Source organism: Ranitomeya variabilis, chromosome 6, assembly GCF_051348905.1.
Source record: "Ranitomeya variabilis isolate aRanVar5 chromosome 6, aRanVar5.hap1, whole genome shotgun sequence".
Taxonomy (NCBI): Eukaryota; Metazoa; Chordata; class Amphibia; order Anura; family Dendrobatidae; genus Ranitomeya; species Ranitomeya variabilis.
In genome coordinates, this window is record NC_135237.1 from 262038809 (window position 1) to 262064610 (window position 25802).

A 25802-nucleotide genomic window follows, 5' to 3' on the forward strand; every position below is an offset into this window, starting at 1 on the left:
TCCGAGAGCTTGTCCCTCTATAGGCTTGCTATGATCTCTGCCTGCAGAGATCATGACAGGTGACTGTAGATGAGAGAGCAAGGATCCAGCAACTAGTGAACAGACTGTGGGGCCTAAGCTGGTCGGAAGAAACAAGAAGGCGAGCCAGGAACAGGGCTGGAGAAATGTGATGCCCTCTCTCAAGCTGCATAGAAAACTAAAACCAAAGCAACACAGCAAGGATCAAAAAACCAAGAAAGGATACCAAAGTATGGACTTTTTAAAATATACCTTTATTAATAGGAGTGTTAATGGTTACAATATTTTAAAATTACAAAAGAATAAAAAATAAATGAAAAATTAAAAAGATTTTTATATAAAAAAACAACAACAACAAAATTGCGCGGCACCAGGAAGATTAGGATAAAAATATTAATCCTAATTTCAGCCCCTCTATGATACCAGGATATCCTGAATTATGCTGTCCATAAATAAATATATCTCTCTTGTGCAAAAAACACAATTCAAACTAGTGTAAAACAATATTAAAGTGCACAAGTACCATAGCCAAAGTAAAGTGACCAAGTGCATACATGAAAATTAATTTCAATCTCAAAGTATAACTATATAAAGTGAAAAAGTGCAAGGACCTACCACTAGGTTCATAAATAGAGTGCCAGCATATGCTGGAAATATTCAAACCGTATGTGAAAAAAGGTACACTTGACGAAGGACAATCACTTCCGAAACGCGCGTCGGGTGAGGCGCAGGCACAGGATTCAGCCCCCTCAGGTATATACAACTATATAAACTGCTGTACCTTTTTTCACATACGGTTTGAATATTTCCAGCATATGCTGGCACTCTATTTATGAACCTAGTGGTAGGTCCTTGCACTTTTTCACTTTATATAGTTATACTTTGAGATTGAAATTAATTTTCATGTATGCACTTGGTCACTTTACTTTGGCTATGGTACTTGTGCACTTTAATATTGTTTTACACTAGTTTGAATTGTGTTTTTTGCACAAGAGAGATATATTTATTTATGGACAGCATAATTCAGGATATCCTGGTATCATAGAGGGGCTGAAATTAGGATTAATATTTTTATCCTAATCTTCCTGGTGCCGCGCAATTTTGTTGTTGTTTTTTTATATAAAAATCTTTTTAATTTTTCATTTATTTTTTATTCTTTTGTAATTTTAAAATATTGTAACCATTAACACTCCTATTAATAAAGGTATATTTTAAAAAGTCCATACTTTGGTATCCTTTCTTGGTTTTTTGATCCTTGCTGTGTTGCTTTGGTTTTAGTTTGGTCTCTGCTGTGGCTTCCACGGCGTTTGTTACACAGCGCACCCTGGTGGTCTATCTAAATTTCTTTCCATAGTTTTCACACACATATATATATATAGAGATAGAATATGATATATTTGTGACCAACTTTGGGTGTACTGTGACATATACAAGCTGCATAGAGAAGCATCTTCCAGGCTCATTCATTTCTCAAGAAGGGTTAATCCTGCTTCCTTCATTCTCGGATCACACCCAATGCGATCACAGGTATGCGGTGGGTGTGATCTGAGAATGAAGGAAGCAGGATGAACCTTATTGAGAAATAAATGGTCCTGGAAGATGACTCTCTATGCGGCTTGAGACAGGGCTTCCACCTCCAAAATATTGCACTGCCATTGGGGTTAACCACCTCCTATGCAGAAGCAGACGATGGTGCAAATGGCACAGGGGGCTGTTGCCCATTTCTATATATCGGGGGCTCAGCACCACCTGAAGCTAGGTCCCTTAAAGCTCAGGCACCTGGAAATTGGGCTCAAGGAAGCAGGTGAAGGCAGTCTTCCCAGCCTCCTGAAGAAGGAACGGTGGAAGTGGTTACCTGAAGAGGATAACTGCACTACACTCCTTATATAATATTTTTATGGCTTTGCACTTTCTGCAAAGCATTTATGTGATGCTAGTCACTTCTCACGGCCAAGCCATGAGTCAGAATAGTCAAGAAGTCCAAGGTCAGAAGCAAGGAGGGTGCATCATAAACAGAAGGAAGAGACAGGTAAAGTTCCAGGTTAGAGTACAGGCCTGATAAGGGATCAGATCTGAAGGGGTTAAACAGACAAATGGTTGGAATGAAGTCCAAGGTCAGGCAACAAAATATGAAGCATACGAGACTCAAGGCTCAGGAGCACAGGCCTGAATGTACCTCTGACAGAGATCTGGGAGACACAGCTCTGTTAAGTAGAATGGCCATTACCAGCCGACACCTCCCAGTCTTAGGTTGGATAGTTGAGCTGTCAATCAAAGCACTGACAGCTCAGCATGCCTCTGTACAAAATTGGATGGCCAAGCTGTCAATTAAAGTACTGACAGCTTCAACACACCCTTATACCAGATAGGATGGCCGAGATGTCAGTAACTGCACCGCAGACACACTAAGGAGTGGAACCGTGACAGTTTTACCTACACTTTCAAAAATTTAAGTTCAAAGTTTTTTTCTGGATTTAATTAGTCATCCATAGAGTTTAAAATGCCTTGTGTTACGGTGGGTTTCATTTTTAAAAAAATGCTTGGCCTGGTACAATTCACAAAATATTTTTGTTCCAAAAATTGACTATTGTCATATAAACTGTAGAATGTGCTTCGTGTAAAATTTCTTTCATTTGAAATAAAACCTAAAATTGTCCTGCTACAGGAGTAGAAATTTGGTTGTTCCAAAATTGACTATTGTCATATACTGTATACTCATAGAACATGGCTTCTGTGAAATTTTGTTTGTTTGAAATAAAAAAGAAAATTTGCCTGTTACGGGGTAGAAATTTGGTTGTTCAAAAATTGACTATTGTCATATACAGTGGGGAAAAAAGTATTTAGTCAGCCACCAATTGAGCAAGTTTTCCCACTTAAAAAGATGAGAGAGGCCTGTAATTGACATCATAGGTAGACCACAACAATGACAGTCAAAATGAGAAAACAAATCCAGAAAACCACCTTGTCTGATTTGGCAAGATTTATTTTGCAAATTATAGTGGAAAATAAGTATTTGGTCACCTAAACACATGCAAGATTTCTGACTCTCACAGTCCTATAACTTCTTTAAGAGGCTCCTCTGTCCTCCACTCATTACCTGTAGTAATGGCACCTGTTTAAACTTGTCATCAGTTTAAAGGACACCTGTCCACAAACTCAAACAGTCACACTCCAAACTCCACTATGATGAAGACCAAAGAGCTGTCGAAGGACACCAGAAACAAAATTGTAGCCCTGCACGAGGCTGGGAACACTGAATCTGCATTAGGCAAGCAGCTTGGTGTGATTGAATCAACTGTGGGAGCAATAATAAGAAAATGGAAGACACACAAGACCAGGTATAATCTTCCTTTGATCTGGGGCTCCACACAAGATCTCACCCCGTGGGGGTCAAAATGATCACAAGAACGATGAGCAAAAATCCCAGAACCACACAGGGGGACCTATTAAATAACCTGCATACATCTGGGACCACTGTAACAAAGTCTACCATCAGTAACACACTACGCCGTCAGGGACTCAGATCCTGCAGTGCCAGATGTGTCCCTCTGCTTAAGCCAGTACATGTCTGGGCCCGTCTGAAGTTTGTTAGAGAGCATTTGGATTATCCAAAAGAGTATTGGGAGAATGTCATATGGTCTGATGAAACCAAAGTAGAACTGTTTGGTAGAAACAAAACTTGTTGTGTTTGGAGGAGACAGAATGCAGAGTTGCATCCAAGAACACCATACCTACTGTGAAGCATGCGGGCGACAACATCATGCTTTGGGGCTATTTCGCTGCAAAAGGACCAGGATGACTAATCCGTTTACATGAAAGAATGAATGAGGCCATGCCTCGTACGTTTTTGAGTGCAAACCTCCTCCCACCAGCAAGGGCATTGAAGATGAAGCGTGGATGGGTCCTTCAGCATGATTATTATCCGAAGCACACCACCAAGGCAACGAAGGAGTGGCTTTTTAAGAAACATATGAAGGTCCAGGAGCGGCCTAGCCAGTCTCCAGATCTCAACCCCTTAGAAAACCGTGAGTTGAAAGTCCATGTTGCCCAGCAACAGGCCCAAAACATCACTGCTCTAGAGGAGAATTGCATGGAGGAATGGGTCAACTTACCACCAACAGTGTGTGCCATCCTTGTGAAGACATACTGAAAATGTTTGACCTCTGTCATTGCCAACAAAGGATATATAACAAAATATTGAGATGAACTTTTATTAATGAACAAATACTTATTTTCCACCATAATTTGCAAAATAAATCTTGCCAAATCAGAGAATGTGATTTCCTGGATTTGTTTTCTCATTTTGATTCTCATAGTTGTCGTCTACCTATGATGTCAATTACAGGCCTCTCTCATCTTTTTAAGTGGGAGAACTTGCACAATTGGTGGCTGACTAAATACTTTTTTCCCCACTATATAGTCTTGTCATCATCCAAAAAGCTGTAAGAGACAGACCTGTTTAGGATACCAAAAAAATAAAAAAGTTTCCTCCACCAATGCGCACAGGATCTGGCAAAGTCTACCAAGTCACGTGATATGGACATCAGGAAGACGATAGCAGCATGTGTAAGATCATGGAGAAGGTAGTAAAAATGATAGGTTTTGCCACAGAAGGCAATTATCAAATCCAGAACAGTCAGTAAACGGCTTCCAGGATACTGCCATCAAGGATCCACGTGGAGAACGAAGAATCTCACTCGTACAGTATATGGTCAATAGATTGTTATTAGTCTAAAATGATAACTAGAACAGTTAAAATTAAGAATTAATAAAATAATAAAGAAAATGCTGCTATAAAGACACCCATAAAAGATACCCTACAGAAAGGCATTAAAGCCAAAGTATTCATTGATGCCCCCAGGTGTAACGGTACCCAATCTTTAAGTCCATTTGCTTTCCAATCTCGCTATTTTTTTTACCAATATCACCCCCTCTATTAGTTAAATGCAGTTTATCAATACCATTTACCTTAAGAGCTCTGGCATCACTCTGATGGTACAGTTTAAAATGCATTGGTACTGTTTTGAGGGAACTCAGGTCCGTGCTTGTTTTAGTCTTCTATATATCACGTACATGTTCCCTAGTCCTTGCCTTGAGTTCCGTTGTAGTCATCTATATATATAAGAGGCATCGTGATTACTCGCTAATCCTGCCCCCTGCACAGTAGCTCCGCCTCCCACCACATCCCCACACACCATCCTGCCCCCCACCCCATTACCGCACACAATCTCGCCCCCCTCCTCATTACTGCACACAATCCCGCCCCCCACCACATCACCGCACACAATCCCGCCCCCCAACCCATCACCACACAATCCCGCCCCCCAACACATCACCACACACAATCTCGCCCCCAACCCATCACCACACACAATCTCGCCCCCCAACCCATCACCACACACAATCCCGCCCCCCAACATAATTCTGCCACCCCACCACATTACTACACATAATCCCACCCCCACCACATTACCACACACAATCCGCACAACACCACCACACACAATCCCGCCCCCCACCACATCATCACATAATCCTGCCCCCCACCACATTACCACACATTATCCCGCTCCCCACCACATTACTACAGATAATCCCGCCCCCACCACATTACCACACATAATCCCGCCCCCACCACATTACCACATATAATCCCACCCCCCACCACATTACCACACATAATCCCGCCCCTCACCACATTACCACACATAATCCCGCCCCCCCACCACATTACAACACATAATCCCGCCCCCCACCACATTATTACACATAATCCCACCCCCTACCACATTACCACACATAATCCCACCCCCACAACATGACCACCCACACTGCCGCCCCCCACATCACCACACATAATTCCACCCCCCCACCTCATCACCACATAATCCCGCCCCCCACCCCATCACCACACATAATCCCGCCACCCCATCCCATCACCACACATAATCCCACCCCCACCACATTACCACACATAATCCCGCCCCCATATTACCACACACAATCCCGCCCCCCCACTACATTACCACACACAATCCCACCCCCCACCACATCAAAACACATAATCCCACCCCTCCAACACATCACCACACATAATCCCGCCCCCACCCCATTACCACACATAATTCCGCCCCCACCCCGTTACCACACATAATCCTGCCCCCACCCTATTACCACACATAATCCCGCCCCCACCACATCACCACACATAATCTCGCCCCCCCCACCCCATTACCACACATAATCCCGCCCTCTACCACATCACAACACATAATCCCGCCCCCACCACATCACCACACATAATCCCGCCCCCCACCCCATTACCACACATAAAAATTACCACCCATAATCCCGACCCCCCACCCCATTCATTACCACACATAATCCTGCCCCCCACCCTATTACCACACATAATCCTGCCCCCACCCTATTACCACACATAGTCCCGCCCCCCCACCACATAACCACACATAATCCTGCCCCAACATATCACCACACTATTGTTATTAACTTCATTTTAAGTTAATTTACCACCTGCGTAAGCGCTATTGAAAGTTGTCATTATTTACTTTAGTTTAATCACCAGCAGCATTAATTAGATAGCAATTAGCGTGCCAAGCGTTAGCTGGCTGGAAACATCTAGTTCCCACATAGATCTTGCCACAGTGGCACTCAGCATAGTAGATCACTGCTCTTGTGAAACAGGTAATGTGGTTGCAAACTTCAAATGTTTTAAGCTGCTCACCATTGTTAAAGAACTTGGTGCGGACAACATTAGAGCTTGACGTACAGGTGCCACATAGAAGTCATCCTCATGGTTTTCTCACGGTGTTGAAGAAATTGGTAGAAAGAGGGACACAATGACTAGGACTAGCATGGCCTTGAAATTTTTGCTTCACTGTGCAGTCATAATCGATCTGCAGATTTTTTTCGCAAGAATAAGGTTGCTGTGTAAAATGCACCAGTGTTTTTACATGATTTGTTACACTTGATACCACTAATTGCTGAATGTAGTTATAAATCGTACTTGTTCATTTCCTGTTTTTTTCTTTGGTCGGAATTTTGATATAAAAGGACATCACTAGATATACTCCACACCCTCTCACACCCTTTTTCAGTATGCAATTTCTGTATCCCCTTTCCCAGGTTCTTTCTCTAAGATCCTGTACTTGTGTTTTAACCCCTTAATGACCAATATGTCTTTTTACTTACCTGAGATACAGTGGGGCAAAAAAGTATTTAGTCATTCAGCAATAGTGCAAGTTCCACCACTTAAAAAGATGAGAGGCGTCTGTAATTTACATCATAGGTAGACCTCAACTATGGGAGACAAACTGAGAAAAAAAAATCCGGAAAATCACATTGTCTGTTTTTTTATCATTTTATTTGCATATTATGGTGGAAAATAAGTATTTGGTCAGAAACAAAATTTCATCTCAATACTTTGTAATATATCCTTTGTTGGCAATGACAGAGGTCAAACGTTTTCTGTAAGTCTTCACAAGGTTGCCACACACTGTTGTTGGTATGTTGGCCCTTTCCTCCATGCAGATCTCCTCTAGAGCAGTGATGTTTTTGGCTTTTCGCTTGGCAACACGGACTTTCAACTCCCTTCAAACGTTTTCTATAGGGTTGAGATCTGGAGACTGGCTAGGCCACTCCAGGACCTTGAAATGCTTCTTACGAAGCCACTCCTTCGTTGCCCTGGCGGTGTGCTTTGGATCATTGTCATGTTGAAAGACCCAGCCACGTTTCATCTTCAATGCCCTTGCTGATGGAAGGAGGTTTGCACTCAAAATCTCCCGACACATGGCCCCATTCATTCTTTCATGTACCCGAATCAGTCGTCCTGGCCCCTTTGCAGAGAAACAGCCCCAAAGCATGATGTTTCCACCACCATGCTTTACAGTAGGTATGGTGTTTGATGGATGCAACTCAGTATTCTTTTTCCTCCAAACACGACAAGTTGTGTTTCTACCAAACAGTTCCAGTTTGGTTTCATCAGACCATAGGACATTCTCCCAAAACTCCTCTGGATCATCCAAATGCTCTCTAGCAAACTTCAGACGGCCCCGGACATGTACTGGCTTAAGCAGTGGGACACGTCTGGCACTGCAGGATCTGAGTCCATGGTGGCGTAGTGTGTTACTTATGGTAGGCCTTGTTACATTGGTCCCAGCTCTCTGCAGTTCATTCACTAGGTCCCCCCGCGTGGTTCTGGGATTTTTGCTCACTGTTCTTGTGATCATTCTGACCCCACGGGGTGGGATTTTGCGTGGAGCCCCAGATCGAGGGAGATTATCAGTGGTCTTGAATGTCTTCCATTTTCTAATTATTGCTCCCACTGTTGATTTCTTCACTCCACGCTGGTTGGCTATTGCAGATTCAGTCTTCCCAGCCTGGTGCAGGGCTACAATTTTGTTTCTGGTGTCCTTTGACAGCTCTTTGGTCTTCACCATAGTGGAGTTTGGAGTCAGACTGTTTGAGGGTGTGCACAGGTGTCTTTTTATACTGATAACAAGTTTAAACAGGTGCCATTACTACAGGTAATGAGTGGAGGAAAGAGGAGACTCTTAAAGAAGAAGTTACAGGTCTGTGAGAGCCAGAAATCTTGATTGTTTGTTTCTGACCAAATACTTATTTTCCACCATAATATGCAAATAAAATGATAAAAAAACAGACAATGTGATTTTCTGGATTTTTATTTCTCAGTTTGTCTCCCATAGTTGAGGTCTACCTATGATGTAAATTACAGACGCCTCTCATCTTTTTAAGTGGTGGAACTTGCACTATTGCTGAATGACTAAATACTTTTTTGCCCCACTGTATAAGAGAATAGCTTCCTTCCCCATACAGGTGTCAATCCAGCAGCTGTTGGCTGTCCACTATAGTATTATATAGCTTATGTTGTCCAAGTTAGGGGCTTTGCACATCTCCTCATGAGCCATTAGGGTATATTTGGGTTTTTATACCATACTGGGCTATGGTCTCCATCACCTGTGTGTATTGGATGGTGTGTGTATTTTTTAATTATGTTTTAATGGTTTGTGGTGTTTTTGAAGTGTTCAATAAAATCAGCGTGTTATCTTTTTACATATGACTGTTTATTATTGAATGGTGTGCAATTTTTTTGCAGTAATGCAGGGGTGCATTCGTGCACTACTATTCGTGTACTTTTTTTCAAAGTATATTTTTTTTCTAAGTATGACGCAGTTATAACATGGCAGTTAGACAGGGCAGGAGACAGGTAAGACAATCTAAACCTACTCCCTATTCACTTGAAACTGAACAAATACACACCATATGTATCTGTATAATCTATATCCTAGCTGCTGCATTCACTCACCGCCCTTGCATAAACTCTTTAAACTCCATCCATATCGGCCCCTCTGTCCTTGCCTCTCCTATGTATAGCACTCATGCTCTGTTCACATTGCTTAACAGCGCAGATCCATTCAGTCCCACCATCCAACACAAGAGACGCTCTCACAAATCACTTAACCATCTGCTCACTCTTTCTATCCTCCTTCTCCTAGTCACTGGAGACATCTCTCCAAACCCCGGCCCCCCATGTTATAGCCAGTCACACCTCCCAACTGCTACACCCAGAATCCCCTCTAACCTTATTAATATTTCATGCATGCCTTCTGTCTCTTTCAATTGTGCTCTTTGGAATTCTCGCTCTGTGTGTAATAAACTCTCCTTCACCCATGATTACTTCCTTTCTAAGGCTCTTAATCTCCTGGCTCTTACTGAAACCTGGATCCAGCAGTCAGACACAACCGCTGCTGCTGCTCTCTCCTATGGTGGACTACACTTTTCTCATACCCCAAGATCAGACAACAGAGCAGGTGGAGGCGTTGGTCTGCTCCTTTCACCCAAATGTACCTTCCAAGTTATCCCCCAAGTACCCTCACTTGTATTCCCTTCCTTTGAGGTCCATGCTGTCAGACTCTACGTCCCCTTCTCCATGCGAGTGGTGGTGGTGTATCGTCCTCCTGGCCCCTCTCATCAGTTCCTGGATCACTTTGCCACCTGGCTTCCACACTTTCTCTCCTGTGACACCTCCACCCTTATCATGGGTGATTTCAACATCCCCATTGCTTCTCCCCTTTCCCCGTCTGCTTCTCACCTTTTATCTCTAACCTCCTCTTTCGGCCTCTCGCAGCATACTAACTCTCCAACGCATGAAGATGGAAACTCCCTTGACTTGGTCTTCTCCCGACTTTGCTCAGTGGATGAATTCACAAACACCCCTCTCCCGCTCTCTGACCACAACCTTCTTTCATTCTCTATCAAGAATTGCCATCCCGCTCAGGTCACCCCCACTTTCCACACTTATAGAAACATACAGGCCATTAACACCCAGAAACTTATGAAGATCTTGCAGTCCTCATTGGCCCCAATCTCCTCCATCTCATGTCCTGATTCTGCTCTGAACCATTACAATGAAACCCTGCAAAGTGCCCTGGATGAAGCTGCTCCTCCTATACATAGAGCAGCTCGACACAAACGGCGACAACCGTGGCACACGCTGCAAACACGCTTCCTGCAGCGATGCTCCAGGTGCGCCGAACGTCTGTGGAGAAAATCTAATCTACCCGAAGATTTCATCCATTATAAGTTCATGCTAAAAACATACAACTCTGCCCTTCACCTCTCCAAACAAACCTATTTCAACACCCTCATCACCTCACTGTCCAATATCCCTAAACGTCTCTTCGACACTTTCCAGTCCCTACTCAACCCAAGAGAGCAGGCCCCAACCACAGATCTCCGCGCTGATGATCTGGCCAATTACTTCAAAGAAAAAATTGACCACATTCGACAGGAAATCATCTCCCAATCTCTTCATACCAGGCACTGTCCTCCCTCCCCCACTGCATCTAGTTCACTCTCTGACTTTGAACCAGTTACTGAAGAAGAAGTAAGCAGGCTCCTTGCATCTTCTCGCCCGACCACTTGCACCAGTGACCCCATTCCGTCACATCTCCTCCAGTCCCTTTCACCGGCTGTCACCTCTCACATAACAAAAATATTCAACCTTTCCCTCACTTCCGGTATTTTTCCCTCCTCATTTAAGCATGCCATCATACATCCATTACTTAAAAAACCCTCCCTCGACCAAAACTGTGCCGCTAATTATTGACCTGTCTCTAATCTTCCCTTCATCTCTAAACTCCTGGAACGCCTGGTCCACTCCCGTCTTACCCGCTATCTCTCAGATAACTCTCTTCTCGACCCTCTTCAATCTGGCTTCCGCTCTTTACACTCTACTGAAACTGCCCTCACTAAAGTCTCTAATGACCTACTAACAGCTAAATCTAATGGTCACTACTCCATGCTAATTCTATTGGGTCTTTCCGCAGCATTCGACACTGTGGATCATCAGCTCCTCCTCACTATGCTCCGCTCCATCGGCATCAAGGACACCGTTCTCTCTTGGTTCTCTGTTGTGAATTTGGATTCTGGGCTCCCCCGGTGGCTACTGGTGGAATTGAACTGGTGTCTTCATCTTCTCTGTTCACCTGTTCCCATCAAGATGTGGGAGTCGCTATATAACCTTGCTGCTCTGTTAGTTGCTTGCCGGTCAACAATGTTATCAGAAGCCTCTCTGTGCTTGTTCCTGCTCCTAGACAACTACTAGATAAGTTGGACTCTTGTCCATGTTTGTTTTTGCATTTTTGTTCCAGTTCACAGCTGTAGTTTCGTTACTGTGTCTGGAAAGCTCTTGTGAACAGGAATTGCCACTCTGGTGTTATGAGTTAATGCCAGAGTTTTAAAGTAATTTCTGGATGGTGTTTTGATAGGGTTTTCAGCTGACCATGAAAGTGTCCTTTCTGTCTTCTGCTATGTAGTAAGTGGACCTCAAATTTGCTAAACCTATTTTCATACTACGTTTGTTATTTCATCTTTATTCACCGCCAATACATGTGGGGGGCCTCTGTCTCCTTTCGGGGTATTTCTCTAGAGGTGAGCTAGGACTGATATTTTCCTCTGCTAGCATTATTTAGTCCTCCGGCTGGTGCTGGGCATCTAGAATCAACGTAGGCATGCTACCCGGCCACTGCTAGTTGTGCGTTAGGTTTAGTTCATGGTCAGCTCAGTTCCCATCTTCCAAGAGCTAGTTCCTATATATGCTTATGCTATGTTCTCTTGCCATTGAGATCATGACAGTTTGACCGGCCCACTAAAGGGTTAAAATCCTTGGCTGAGAAAGGAGAGAAATAAGTAGTCTGCTGAAATTTTTATTTTTTTTTTTCTCTCCTTCTAATCTTTGAATGGCTCTGTGTCCACCTGTTTGTAATGGATCTTCAGAGTGTAACTGCAGGTTTGAATAATCTCGCCACGAAGGTACAAAATTTGCAAGATTTTGTTTGTCATGCACCTGTATCTGAGCCGAGAATTCCTTTGCCGGAATTTTTCTCGGGGAATAGATCTGGGTTTCAGAATTTTCGAAATAATTGCAAATTATTTTTGTCCCTGAAATCTCGCTCTGCCGGAGACCCTGCACAGCAGGTCAGGATTGTGATTTCCTTGCTCCGGGGCGACCCTCAAGACTGGGCTTTTTCATTGACACCAGGGGATCCTGCGTTGCTCAATGTGGATGCGTTTTTTCTGGCCTTGGGGTTGCTTTATGACGAACCTCATTTGGAGCTTCAGGCAGAAAAAACTTTGATGTCCCTATCTCAGGGGCAAGATGAAGCGGAAATTTACTGCCAAAGATTCCGTAAATGGTCTGTGCTTACTCAGTGGAATGAGTGCGCCCTGGCGGCGACTTTCAGAGAGGGTCTCTCTGATGCCATTAAGGATGTTATGGTGGGGTTCCCTGTGCCTGCGGGTCTGAATGAGTCCATGACAATGGCTATTCAGATCGATAGGCGTTTGCGGGAGCGCAAACCAGTGCACCATCTGGCGGTGTCCACTGAGAAGTCGCCAGAGAGTATGCAGTGTGATAGAATTCTGTCCCGAAGCGAGCGGCAGAATTTTAGACGGAAAAATGGGTTGTGTTTCTATTGTGGTGATTCTACTCATGTTATATCAGCATGCTCTAAGCGCACTAAAAAGCTTGGTAAATCTGTTTCCATTTGCACCTTACCGTCTAAGTTTATTCTATCTGTGACCCTGATTTGCTCTTTGTCATCTATTACCACGGACGCCTATGTCGACTCTGGCGCCGCTTTGAGTCTTATGGATTGGTCCTTTGCCAAACGCTGTGGGTATGATTTAGAGCCTTTGGAGACTCCTATTCCTCTGAAGGGGATTGACTCCACCCCATTGGCTAATAAAAAACCACAATACTGGACACAAGTAACTATGCGTATTAATCCGGATCACCAGGAGATTATTCGCTTTCTGGTGCTGTATAATCTACATGATGATTTGGTGCTAGGATTGCCTTGGCTGCAATCTCACAACCCAGTCCTCGACTGGAGAGCTATGTCTGTGTTGAGCTGGGGATGTAAGGGGGCTCATGGGGATGTACCTGTGGTTTCCATTTCATCATCTATTCCCTCTGAAATTCCTGAGTTCCTGTCTGACTATCGTGACGTCTTTGAAGAATCCAAGCTTGGTTCGTTACCTCCGCACCGAGAGTGCGATTGTGCCATAGATTTAATCCCGGGTAGTAAATACCCAAAGGGTCGTTTATTTAATCTGTCTGTGCCTGAACATGCTGCTATGCGAGAATATATAAAGGAGTCCTTGGAAAAGGGACATATTCGTCCATCGTCATCTCCCTTAGGAGCCGGTTTTTTCTTTGTGTCAAAAAAAGACGGCTCTTTGAGACCATGTATTGATTATCGGCTTTTGAATAAAATCACTGTTAAATACCAATACCCATTGCCGTTGCTGACTGATTTGTTTGCTCGCATAAAGGGGGCCAAGTGGTTCTCTAAGATTGACCTTCGTGGGGCGTATAATTTGGTGCGAATCAGGCAGGGGGATGAGTGGAAAACCGCATTTAATACGCCCGAGGGCCACTTTGAGTACTTAGTGATGCCTTTTGGTCTTTCAAATGCTCCGTCAGTTTTCCAGTCCTTTATGCATGATATTTTTCGTGATTATTTGGATAAATTTATGATTGTGTATCTGGATGATATTCTGATTTTTTCGGATGACTGGGACTCTCATGTCCAGCAAGTCAGGAGGGTTTTTCAGGTTTTGCGGTCTAATTCTTTGTGTGTGAAGGGTTCTAAGTGTGTTTTTGGGGTACAGAGGATTTCCTTTTTGGGATATATTTTTTCCCCCTCTTCCATTGAAATGGATCCTGTCAAGGTTCAAGCTATTTGTGATTGGACGCAGCCCTCTTCTCTTAAGAGTCTTCAGAAATTTTTGGGCTTTGCTAACTTTTATTGTCGATTTATTGCTGGTTTTTCGGATATTGCTAAGCCATTGACCGATTTGACTAAGAAGGGTGCTGATGTTGCTGATTGGTCCCCTGATGCTGTGGAGGCCTTTCGGGAGCTTAAGCGCCGTTTTTCCTCTGCCCCTGTGTTGCGTCAGCCTGATGTTGCTCTACCTTTTCAGGTTGAGGTCGACGCTTCTGAGATCGGAGCTGGGGCAGTGTTGTCGCAGAAAAGTTCTGACTGCTCCGTGATGAGGCCTTGTGCCTTCTTTTCCCGTAAATTTTCGCCCGCTGAGCGGAATTATGATGTTGGGAATCGGGAGCTTTTGGCCATGAAGTGGGCTTTTGAGGAGTGGCGCCATTGGCTTGAGGGGGCCAGACATCAGGTGGTGGTATTGACTGACCACAAAAATTTGATTTATCTTGAGACCGCCAGGCGCCTGAATCCTAGACAGGCGCGCTGGTCATTATTTTTCTCTCGGTTTAATTTTGTGGTGTCATACCTACCGGGTTCTAAGAATGTTAAGGCGGATGCCCTTTCTAGGAGTTTTGAGCCTGACTCGCCTGGTAACTCTGAGTCCACAGGTATCCTTAAGGATGGAGTGGTATTGTCAGCCGTTTCTCCAGACCTGCGGCGGGCCTTGCAGGAGTTTCAGGCGGATAGACCTGATCGTTGCCCACCTGATAAACTGTTTGTTCCTGATGATTGGACCAGTAGAGTCATCTCTGAGGTTCATTCTTCTGCGTTGGCAGGTCATCCTGGCATTTTTGGTACCAGGGATTTGGTGGCAAGGTCCTTCTGGTGGCCTTCCCTGTCACGAGATGTGCGAGGCTTTGTGCAGTCTTGTGACGTTTGTGCTCGGGCCAAGCCTTGTTGTTCTCGGGCTAGTGGATTATTGTTGCCCTTGCCTATTCCTAAGAGGCCTTGGACGCACATCTCGATGGATTTTATTTCAGATCTGCCTGTTTCTCAGAAGATGTCTGTCATCTGGGTGGTGTGTGACCGTTTCTCTAAGATGGTCCATTTGGTTCCTCTGCCCAAGTTGCCTTCTTCTTCCGAGTTGGTTCCTCTGTTTTTTCAAAATGTTGTTCGTTTGCATGGTATTCCTGAGAATATCGTTTCTGACAGAGGGACCCAATTCGTGTCTAGATTTTGGCGGGCATTCTGTGCTAGGATGGGCATAGATTTATCTTTTTCGTCCGCTTTCCATCCTCAGACGAATGGCCAGACCGAGCGGATTAATCAGACCCTGGAGACATATCTGAGGTGTTTTGTGTCTGCTGACCAGGATGATTGGGTTGCTTTTTTGCCATTGGCGGAGTTCGCTCTCAATAATCGGGCCAGCTCTGCCACTTTGGTGTCCCCGTTTTTCTGTAATTCGGGGTTTCATCCTCGATTTTCCTCTGGTCAGGTGGAATCTTCGGATTGTCCTGGAGTGGATGCTGTGGTGGAGAGATTGCATCAGATCTGGGGGCAGGTGGTGGACAATTTGAGGTTGTCCCAGGAGAAGACTCAGCTTTTTGCCAACCGCCACCGTCGTGTTGGTCCTCGGCTTTGTGTTGGGGATTTGGTGTGGTTGTCTTCTCGTTTTGTCCCTATGAGGGTCTCTTCTCCTAAGTTTAAGCCTCGGTTCATCGGCCCGTATAAGATATTGGAGATTCTTAACCCTGTTTCCTTCCGTTTGGACCTCCCTGCATCCTTTTCTATTCATAACGTTTTTCATCGGTCATTATTGCGCAGGTATGAGGTACCGGTTGTGCCTTCCGTTGAGCCTCCTGCTCCGGTGTTGGTTGAGGGTGAGTTGGAGTACGTTGTGGAGAAAATCTTGGACTCTCGTGTTTCCAGACGGAGACTCCAGTATCTGGTCAAGTGGAAGGGATACGGCCAGGAGGATAATTCTTGGGTGAATGCATCTGATGTTCATGCCTCTGATCTGGTTCGTGCCTTTCATAGGGCCCATCCTGATCGCCCTGGTGGTTCTGGTGAGGGTTCGGTGCCCCCTCCTTGAGGGGGGGGTACTGTTGTGAATTTGGATTCTGGGCTCCCCCGGTGGCTACTGGTGGAATTGAACTGGTGTCTTCATCTTCTCTGTTCACCTGTTCCCATCAAGATGTGGGAGTCGCTATATAACCTTGCTGCTCTGTTAGTTGCTTGCCGGTCAACAATGTTATCAGAAGCCTCTCTGTGCTTGTTCCTGCTCCTAGACAACTACTAGATAAGTTGGACTCTTGTCCATGTTTGTTTTTGCATTTTTGTTCCAGTTCACAGCTGTAGTTTCGTTACTGTGTCTGGAAAGCTCTTGTGAACAGGAATTGCCACTCTGGTGTTATGAGTTAATGCCAGAGTTTTAAAGTAATTTCTGGATGGTGTTTTGATAGGGTTTTCAGCTGACCATGAAAGTGTCCTTTCTGTCTTCTGCTATGTAGTAAGTGGACCTCAAATTTGCTAAACCTATTTTCATACTACGTTTGTTATTTCATCTTTATTCACCGCCAATACATGTGGGGGGCCTCTGTCTCCTTTCGGGGTATTTCTCTAGAGGTGAGCTAGGACTGATATTTTCCTCTGCTAGCATTATTTAGTCCTCCGGCTGGTGCTGGGCATCTAGAATCAACGTAGACATGCTACCCGGCCACTGCTAGTTGTGCGTTAGGTTTAGTTCATGGTCAGCTCAGTTCCCATCTCCCAAGAGCTAGTTCCTATATATGCTTATGCTATGTTCTCTTGCCATTGAGATCATGACAGTTCTCCTCCTATCTCTCTGACCGATCCTTCACTGTATGTTTTGCTGGTTCCTCCTCCTCTCACCTTCCCCTTACTGTTGGGGTTCCTCAAGGATCAGTCCTAGGCCCCCTCCTCTTCTCTTTGTATACTGCCCCTATTGGACAAACAATCAATAGATTTGCATTCCAGTACCATCTCTATGCTGATGACACCCAATTATACACCTCTTCTCCTGCTTTCACTCCGACCTTCTTAGAAAACACCAGTGATTGTCTTACCGCTGTCTCTAACATCATGTCCTCCCTCTATCTGAAACTGAACCTGTCAAAAACTGAACTCCTCGTGTTCTCTCCCTCTACTAAACTACAATTGCGTGACATTGCCATCTCCGTGTGCGGTTCAATCATTACTCCAAAGCAACATGCCCGCTGCCTTGGGGTCATCCTTGATTCCGAGCTTTCATTCACCCCCCACATCCGATCACTGGCTCGCTGCTCTTATCTGCATCTCAAAAACATTTCTAGAATTCGCCCTTTTCTTACTTTCGACTCTGCAAAAACTCTTACTGTTTCTCTTATTCATTTCCGTCTGGACTATTGTAACTCTCTACTAATCGGCCTCCCTCTTACCAATCTCTCCCCGCTCCAATCTGTCCTGAATGCTGCTGCCAGGATCATATTCCTCACCAACCGTTACACCGATGCCTCTACCTTGTGCCAGTCATTACACTGGCTACCCATTCACTCCAGAATCCAGTACAAAACTACTACCCTCATCCACAAAGCACTCCATGGCTCAGCACCACCCTACATCTCCTCTCTGGTCTCAGTCTACCACCCTACCCGTGCCCTCCGCTCCACTAATGACCTCAGGTTAGCATCCTCAATAATCAGAACCTCCCACTCCCATCTCCAAGACTTTACATGTGCTGCGCCGATTCTTTGGAATGCACTACCTAGGTTAATATGATTAATCCCCAATCCCCACAGTTTTAAGCGTGCCCTAAAAACGCATTTGTTCAGACTGGCCTACCGCCTCAACGCATTAACCTAACTATCCCTGTGTGGCCTATTAAAAATAGAAAAAAAAAACAAAACACATAATCAGGTTCCTTGCATCGTGTTCTCATACACTTTATGCAGTTAATAGCCTCTGTGTCTGTACTGCTACATACTTAGGCTGTTAACTGGTTCATGCAGCTTTACATGAACACACGAGCCTTACACTATGGCTGGTCCAAATAACTAAAGCAATTGTTACCATCCACCTCTCGTGTCTCCCCTTTACCTCATAGTTTGTAAGCTTGCGAGCAGGGCCCTCATTCCTCCTGGTATCTATTTTGAACTGTAATTTCTGTTATGCTGTAATGTCTATTGTCTGTACAAGTCCCCTCTATAAGTTGTAAAGCGCTGCGGAATATGTTGGCGCTATATAAATAAAAATTATTATTATTATTATTCTCTCTTGCTTAACAAAGGCTGTCCACTATAGCTGACAACTTGCTGCATTAGCCACGATCAGCGATGACACATCCATATCTGATTAACCCCTTAGATGCTGCTGTCAAAAGTGATTGCATCATATACATTTTTAACAGAGTGTGGAGGCTTCCTATTTAACCACATCGGTACCCAGAGATCATGATTGTGTGGTCCTGATGTTTGCCATGGCAATTTAATGCCAAATAGCGACCTTACAGGTCTCCCGGCTACAGTGGTCTGTTCAGAAGTTAGTGACCTTTAGGTGATAGAAATACAATTTTTAATTTCTGTCATATCACTTTACATTAATTCCTGAAAATCACCTGAAGGGTTAATAAACTACCTGACAGCAGTTTTCGATATGTGAAGGTGTGCTGTTTTTAAAATGGTATCACTTTTGGAGGTTTCCAATATATAGGACCCTCAAAGTCACTTTAAACCTGGATAGGTCAGTAAAAAAATAAATTTTGTACATTTCCTTGAAAAAATGAAAAATTACAGTTACAGTTTTAAACCTCCTAAAATGCAAACAAAATAAAATTCAAAGGTAAAATAAACTCCAAGCAAATGTGGCGCTAAGCACCTTAGAATTTTTTGAATGCATCCACTTCCAGTGAAAAAATGTTAATAAAAGTTCATTTATTTTCTCTAAACAAAAAAAAAGGAAAATAAATATTTTTAAAATATTTTTAAAATACAGTACTTCGGCTGCTATTTTTACAGTGCAGCCTTCACCAGGTGACAAAAAACAAACAAACATACAAAAGCACTATAAAGTGATGTAACAACCTCCAAGTTTTCTTATTAACCCCTTTCTGACCTCGGACGGGATAGTACGTCCGAGGTCAGAAGCCCCGCTTTGATGCGGCCTCCGGCGGTGAGCCCGCATCAAAGCCGGGACATGTCAGCTGTTCTGAACAGCTGACATGTGCCCATAATAGGCGTGGGCAGAATCACGATCTGCCCGCGCCTATTAACTAGTTAAATGCCGCTGTCAAATGCAGACAGCGGCATTTAACTACCGCATCCGGCCGGGCGGCCGGAAATGATGGCATCGCTGACCCGTCACATGATCGGAGGTTGGCGATGCTTCAGAATAGTAACCATAGAGGTCCTTGAGACCTTTATGGTTACTGATCCCCGTCAGCTGTGAGCGCCACCCTGTGGTCGGCGCTCACAGCACACCTGATTTTCTGCTACAGATCGCTGCTACATAGCAGAGGCAATCGCGCTGTGCGTGCTTCTAGCCTCCCATGGAGGCTATTGAAGCATGGCAAAAGTAAAAAAAAAAAGTTAAAAAAGTGAAAAAATAAAAAAATATAAAAGTTTAAATCACTCCCCTTTCGTCCCAATCAAAATAAATCAATAAACAAAAAAATCAAACCTACACATATTTGGTATCGCCGCGTTCAGAATCGCCCGATCTATCATTAAAAAAAAAAAGCATTAACCTGATCGCTAAATGGCGTAGCGAGAAAAAAAATTGAAGCGCCAAAATTGCATTTTTTTGGTCGCCGCGACATTGCATTAAAATGCAATAACGGGCGATAAAAAGAATATATCTGCACCAAAATGCTATCATTAAAAACACCAGCTCGGCACGCAAAAAATAAGCCCTCAACCGACCCCAGATCATGAAAAATGGAGACGCTATGAGTATCGGAAAATGGCGCAATTTTTTTTTTTTTTTTTTTTAATAGCAAACTTTGGAATTTTTTATCACCACTTAGGTAAAAAATAACCCAGTCATGTTAGGTGTCTATGAACTCGAAATGACCTGGACAATCATAATGGCAGGTCAGTTTTAGCATTTAGTGAACCTAGCAAAAAGCCAACCAAAAAACAAGTGTGGGACTGCCCTTTTTTTTGCAATTTCACTGCACTTGGAATTTTTTTTCCTGTTTTCTAGTATATGCATGCTAAAACCAATGACGAAGTTCAAAAGTACAACTCATCCCACAAAAAATAAGCCCTCACATGGCCAAATTGACGGAAAAATAAAAAAGTTATGGCTCTGGGAAGGAGGGGAGTGAGAAACGAACACGGAAAAACGGAAAATCCCAAGGTCATGAAGGGGTTAATTAGGGTTCCTAGAAGGGATTAGCAGGGCAAGACTCAAAATCGGGTTCTCCTCCCTGACTAATATCTACATGGTAGAGTCTAAAGAGACTAAGGCCGGCGTCACACTCGGCGTAAGACAATACGGTCCGTATTTTACGGCCGTAATACGGAGAAATGTTCCCAAAATAGTGATCCGTAGGCAGGGTGTGTCAGCGTATTTTGCGCATGGCATCCTCCGTATGTAATCCGTATGGCATCCGTACTGCGATATTTTCTCGCAGGCTTGCAAAGTAAGCCTACATTTCCTTCATTCGCCAGGGAATTACAAGCACGAGCACAGCTGCATTTGCAGGGCTCCTGCTTGTAAATTATTTTAACCCCTTCAGATGGATTACCTCGTGGGACATGACGGGTCAGCAGAAGGTATGTATAATGTGGGTTTATTGTTTTTCCAAGCGAGGGTCTGCAAATGGATTGAGAGAGCAATAAAATATTAAAACAACCGCTGTGTTTATTTCATTAAAATACTTTTAAATCATGTGTGTGTGTTTTTTAACCCTTTCAAACAATTGGATTAATAAGGGATAGGTGTCATAATTGACGCCTCTCCATTATTAACCTGGCTTAATGTCACCTTACAATAGCAAGGTGGCATTAACCCTTCATTACCCCATATCCCACCGCTACACGGGAATGGGAAGAGAGTGGCCAAGTGCCAGAATAGGCGCATCTTCCAGATGTGCCTTTTCTGGGGTGGCTGGGGGCAGATGTTTTTAGCCACGGGGGGGCCAATAACCATGGACCCTCTCCTGGCTATTAATATCTGCCCTCAGTCACTGGCTTTACCACTCTGGCGGAGAAAATTGCGCGGGAGCCCACGCCAATTTTTTCCGCCATTTAACCCTTTATTTTAGCAGCTACAGTGCTGAAATTTTGCACATACACACTACTAACATTAGTAGTGTGGAATATGCAAAAAAAAGGGGATATGAGATGGTTTACTGTATGTAAACCATGTCTCATATCCTGTCGGGTTTGTGCAGGAGAAATGAAAAGCCGGCAATTGAATTACCGGCTTTTCTCAGATATCGCGCTGAATGAAATATAAATACAGAATATACACTCACCGGCCACTTTATTAGGTACACCTGTCCAACTTCTTGTTAACACTTAATTTCTAATCAGCCAATCACATGGCGGCAACTCAGTGCCTTTAGGCATGTAGACATGGTCAAGACAATCTCCTGCAGTTCAAACCGAGCATCAGTATGGGGAAGAAAGGTGATTTGAGTGCCTTTGAACGTGGCATGGTTGTTGGTGCCAGAAGGGCTGGTCTGAGTATTTCAGAAACTGCTGATCTACTGGGATTTTCACGCACAACCATCTCTAGGGTTTACAGAGAATGGTCCGAAAAAGAAAAAAAATCCAGTGAGCGGCAGTTCTGTGGGCGGAAATGCCTTGTTGATGCCAGAGGTCAGAGGAGAATGGGCAGACTGGTTCGAGCTGATAGAAAGGCAACAGTGACTCAAATCGCCACCCGTTACAACCAAGGTAGGCCTAAGAGCATCTCTGAACGAACAGTGCGTCGAACTTTGAGGCAGATGGGCTACAGCAGCAGAAGACCACACCGGGTACCACTCCTTTCAGCTAAGAACAGGAAACTGAGGCTACAATTTGTACAAGCTCATCGAAATTGGACAGTAGAAGATTGGAAAAACGTTGCTTGGTCTGATGAGTCTCGATTTCTGCTGCGACATTCGGATGGTAGGGTCAGAATTTGGCGTAAACATGAAAGCATGGATCCATCCTGCCTTGTATGGAGCATCTTTGGGATGTGCAGCCGACAAATCTGCGGCAACTGTGTGATGCCATCATGTCAATATGGACCAAAATCTCTGAGGAATGCTTCCAGCACCTTGTTGAATCTATGCCACGAAGAATTGAGGCAGTTCTGAAGGCAAAAGGGGGTCCAACCCGTTACTAGCATGGTGTACCTAATAAAGTGGCCGGTGAGTGTATATATGTGTCTCAATGACATATATATATATATATATATATATATATATATATATATATATATATATATATATTGTAAGGTTTCTCTTACTGAGAGTGTTGGGGGACACTCGATTGACCGCGATATTTAAGCACACAGCACGGGTTTATAAAAGAAAGCAGTCCATACGGTTTATTAAGCCACATAAACCGGGTTAAGCACAGTTCATTACATAGAATACAACAGGCACCAACAGTCTCTTTGGTACCTGACGGGAGCTCCTGCTCCACCTTGCCGACTCTTCCAACAGCCTTTGGGTAAGCTGCCTAACGGGGATCACCAACTCGCCTGGTCAATACACAGTAGTCAGTCCAGATCTCACCGAAGGACTCCAGCTTCCCCACACTCTGTTAACACGCTTCTGGGTAAGCTGCCTAACGGGGGTCCCCAACTTGCCTATCCGGCACACAGTAGTCAGTCCGGACCTCACCGAAGGACTGCAGCTTCCCCACACAGGAACAGTCTCTGGCTCCGCAGATCCTGGCTCTCACCTCGTTACCACAGGTCCTGGACCCCGTCCTCCACCTATCAGCTTAGGTCCTGGACCCCGTCCTCCACCTATCAGCTTAGGTCCTGGACCCCGTCCTCCACCTATCAGCTTAGGTCCTGGACCCCGTCCTCCACCTGTCAGCTTAGGTCCTGGACCCCGTCCTCCACCTGTCAGCTTAGGTCCTGGACCCCGTCCTCCACCTATCAGCTTAGGTCCTGGACCCCGTCCTCCACCCGTTACCTCAGGTTACCAGGATCACGCCAGTGGCCTAGTCCACGTTCTCAGGTGCTCTCCGGACCCTAGTCATTCCTAGGCCAATCCAGCACCATTCGGGACCCTAGTCATTCTTAGGACAGTCCCCGGGACCCTAGTCATTCCTAGGACAATCCCGCACCGTTCCCAGGTGCTTGCAGGACCCTGGTCATTCCCAGGCCAATCCGGCACCTTCATCGGTCAGGTCCATACACAGGTTCCACACAGGAACCACACAGGACCTGCCGGACACGCCTCCCATGTGACCCACATCCTGGTCACATTATATACCTGAAACCACACCCCTGGATGTGTGTGTGGATGTGTGGCTAGTCTGACCCTCCCGTCTCTCATGACTAGCCTAGTAAGTCACCCAAACTTAACTATACACATTACAGAAACTCTTGAGGGACTACAGGTCCCAGCATAAACACAAAACATCAGACTTACTACGCAGACTCCCTCTGCGACACATATCGGCCATTCACAACACTGCCGATCACAGGTTCACCACGAATATCACCACAACAGATACGCCTCCATGCATATCTCGCAGAGCGCACAGAGCGCCCCCTAACTGCCACAGGGGTCACTACACCACCACATATATCACATATCCTCCCCCTCTGTTCACACCCGTAGGGTTGAACACCTGACAAACACCTGAAATCTCGAAACAGGTCACACACACTTTCTTGTCCCCCCAGTCGAGAGGACTGTCTCAAACGGTTTTGAGCAACACTCATAATCATATTCATACTCTTGTCGGGTTACCCCGCCCCCAGCGGTCCACACGTAGGCCTTGAGTTTTGGCCCTTAAATCACAGTCTGTCTGTGTCACCAAACCCTTAGTCACTACATTTTCTCTACCAGGTCTCCCACCTAGGTCACTAAACACTGAGTTAACTGAGTCTAACTCTTCCTTGGCGATCAGCCATTCCACCAGGCCCAGGCGATTTTGAGCTTCCCTGGCCTGCTCCAAACGTCGAGTTGCTCCATTATTCCTTAACATGATCATCTGTTTCATGCAGAAGCACCGTAGACGTATATTCTTGAGGACCGGTCCTCGCTTCACTGTGACTTCGTTAGTCGACCGTACCACCAACTGCTTCATCTCTAGTGCCCAATGCACACTATACGCTTTTACTGTCTTTTTAAAGGCTTCATGCACACTCTCACTGGTACATACATCTTGCGCCTCTTCGGGTACATCTATCACACACTTGAAGAGTGGATCCTCACTTTCTTCAGGAACGGACGGCCCCTGTTTTGCCATCGACCTTTCCAACAAGACCTCTGCCACAACCGGGTGACTATCTTGTTCGGCTCTTAACGCCCACTCTTCTTCAGTTTTACCCTCTTCCAGACCCCTGGTCACGATGGGCAATAGGAGATGTGAGTCTTCAACCAGCATCTTCTTCTCTTGTAGAAGACCACTTAATGCTTCTCTGAGCCCTTTCACATCTTCCCTGGATAACAGGTGACCTCTGAGCTCCGAGACTTTCTTCTCCAGCTCATTCAGCCTGTGCTCAGCCTCTTGTCTCAGGAGCCTTTCTTTCTCACTGGCATCACCGTCTGAATGGGAGTCACCACCAATCGTCAGCACGGCACATGCCCTTGTTACTGGCCCTGACTTGTCACAGTCACCCCCAGAGTCTGTGTCACACTCCACAGTACGTTGACCCCACAAGTCACTCTCTGTCTGGGTGTCAGTTCCACTTGTTTTATCCAACAGACCACTACCAGTCATATTGTGGCACACTTCAAGTGACGTCAGGTCAGTTAGTTGGGCAATCGCATCTTTTCCCTTGGTCAGGCCTACATTAGGACTGTCACCTCTAAGGGGCGCATTCTCTACATTACTAACTGACATCCAAATTACACCCACAAACACGTCACCCTTTTCCCATAGTGCTACCAAATCTTGTCCTATTACCATAGGATACGGCAAGATCGGGTCTACAGCCACCTCATGGTATATGGAAACCTCCGGTGCGACAATGTAGATAGTGGCTACCTGGAGATATTCAGTGTCCTCAGGAGACACAAACTCCCCTGGATGGGTTCCCAGCACAGACGCTTCTCTCCCTGGGTCTATCAATCCCCGCACACACTTTCCATTCAGCCAAAAAGTACACAGACGTGGCTCCTCACTGATTGCCACCCCTTTTTTGGCTCCACCCCCTTTTTGGGCAAGTGCTCCGCTTTTTAACACCACCCCGTTTCGGGATTCAGCCCCCCTTCGGGATTCCACCCCTTTTTGGGCCATTACCCCTATTCGGGTTACCGCCCCTTTTTGGGACTCCGCCCCCTTTTGGGCAACTATCTCCATTTGGGTTCCTGCTCACTATTAGGGATACTCCCCTCCCTGG